This window comes from Cryptomeria japonica, unplaced genomic scaffold (assembly GCF_030272615.1).
Source record: "Cryptomeria japonica unplaced genomic scaffold, Sugi_1.0 HiC_scaffold_82, whole genome shotgun sequence".
NCBI lineage: Eukaryota > Viridiplantae > Streptophyta > Pinopsida > Cupressales > Cupressaceae > Cryptomeria > Cryptomeria japonica.
Genome location: NW_026728904.1, coordinates 489,795 through 492,267, shown reverse-complemented (window position 1 = coordinate 492,267; position 2,473 = coordinate 489,795).

Here is a 2,473-nt window from a genome sequence, read left to right as displayed (position 1 = left end):
GTAATAATATCCTAAATGAATATTTATTTACACCAACACCTCTCCCTTCCTCCATACCCCTTCTTCTCTCCCACCACCCCCTCTTCTCTCTCTCTGTCTCTGTCTCTGTCTCTCTCTCTCTATCTCTGTCTCCCTTCCTCCATAGCCCTTCTTCTCTCATACCCTCACCCCTCTTCTCTCCCTCTCTCCCTCCCTCTACCTCTCTCCCTCTCTCTACCTTCCCTCCCCTGTCTCTCTCTCTCTCGCTCTCCCTCTCCCTCTCTCTCCCTCTCTCTCTCCCTCTACCTATCTCTCTCTCATCTTTCCTCCCTCTACCTCTCTCTCTCCCTCTCTCTCTCTCTCTCTCTCTCTCTCTTTCTCTCTCTCTCTACCTTCCCTCCTATTAGGGTTTTAAGCAAATCCGAAGCAAATATGAACTAACAATTATATGCAGATTTAAATACAAAAGATAAAGAAATAAAACAGGACATAGATAACACAGAGATTTAACGTGGTTCACCCAGAATGGGTTACGTCCACCATACACAGCCGTCCAATCTTTCTTATTATCTAGCAAAAATAGTACATCAACCTTACGATGCCTTAAGCATCCCAGCCGCTTATAACATGCATTTTTAGGGCAACAAACAAAATCGGCCTTTTTAGGGTTTTATTACAATGTCAGTTTTCATCAACGAAAAACAGCAAAAAAAAATTTCTCGGGGGCAGCGAGGATACATGCTAAGTGTACAGTACTTTGCTGATCAGTCGCCACATTTCAACAATCTCCCACTTGGAGACTGATCAGGCTCCACACTGAACAATCTCCCAGTTGGAGACTGATACTACACGACACCACTATACATGCAACATTCGCTGGATAAAACACTGGGACTTGACTGGTATAAATTCCACAATTATCAATCAAGAAGACCAACAGAAACTGATGAAGAAATTAGCTTCTCCTATGGAACTGCCTTTGTGAACATATCGGTAGGATTCTCACTTGTGTGAATCTTCTCAAGCCATAACTGACCCTCCTCCAAAATAGTCCAGATGAAGTGGTACCTGAGCTAAATGTGCTTTGTCCTTGAATGAAAAGCAGAGTTCTTTGCAAGATGAATGGCACTCTGGCTATCAGTATACAATGGGCTATCCTCTTGTGTCTGACCCAATTCCTTCAGAAAACATTGCAACCAAATCATCTCCTTGCTAGCTTCTGTAGCAGCAACATACTCAGCTTCAATGGTTGAAAGTGCAACAACCTTTTGCAGCCTAGAAATCCAACTGATTGCAGTTCCCCCTATAGTAAAAACATACCCTGTCGTACTCCTCCATGAATCAATATCACCTGCCAGATCAGAGTCAACAAATCCACTCAGAGCAGCATTAGATCCTTTGAAACATAATGCCTTCATAGTAGTTCCTTTCAAATACCGAAGAATCCATTTCACAGCATTCCAATGTTCCATACCCAGATTACTCATAAACCTGCTCACAACTCCCACTGCATGTGCAATATCTGGCCTTGTTCATACCATTGCATACATCAGACTGCCAATAGCTGATGAATATGGGATGTTAGACATTTTATTAACCTCTTCCTGTGCCTTTGGGCACATCTCCTTAGTCAATTTGAAATGACTAGTCAAAGGTGTACTAACTGCTTTTGCATCCTGCATGTTAAATCTTTTCAACACCTTCTTTATATACTCACTTTGGGACAAATTCAAGGTTCTATTTTTCCTATCCCGTGTAATCCTCATACCGAGAATTTGCTTAGCTGCACCCAAATCCTTCATAGCAAATGACCTAGCTAATTTCTGTTTAAGATCATTTATATGTTGCATGTTAGACCCAGCAACAAGCATGTCATCAACATAAAGCAATAGGATAATATAACTGCCATTATCAAATCTCTTAAAATATACACAATGATCAGAATGACATCTATGATAACCGTGTTCAGCCATGAAACTATCAAATTTTAAATACCATTGTCGGGGTGCTTGCTTTAAGCCATACAGACTTTTCTTCAACCTGCACACCAAGTTCTCCTTACCTTTGACCTCATATCCTTGTGGTTGCAACATGTAAATTTCCTCCTCCAAATCTCCATGGAGAAAATCTGTTTTGACATCTAATTGTTCAAGATGTAAATCATCTACAACCACAAGACTAAGTATAGTTCTAATTGAAGTCATTTTTACAACTAGAGAAAATATTTCATCATAATCTATACCCTTTTTCTGTGCAAAACCTTTTACCACAAGTCTGGCCTTATATCTTTTCTGACCTCCTTCCTCCTCCTTCAGCCGATAAACCCATTTGTTAGGCAAGGCTCATTTTTCTGCAGGTAAAGGGACTAAGTCCCAAGTCTTATTTTTCATCAAGGAGTCCATCTCCTCTTTCATGCCTAGCTCCCACTGTTGTTTGGCATCTACCTGCATTGCTTCTTCATATTCTTCTGGTTCACTAGAATCCGTTAATAAAA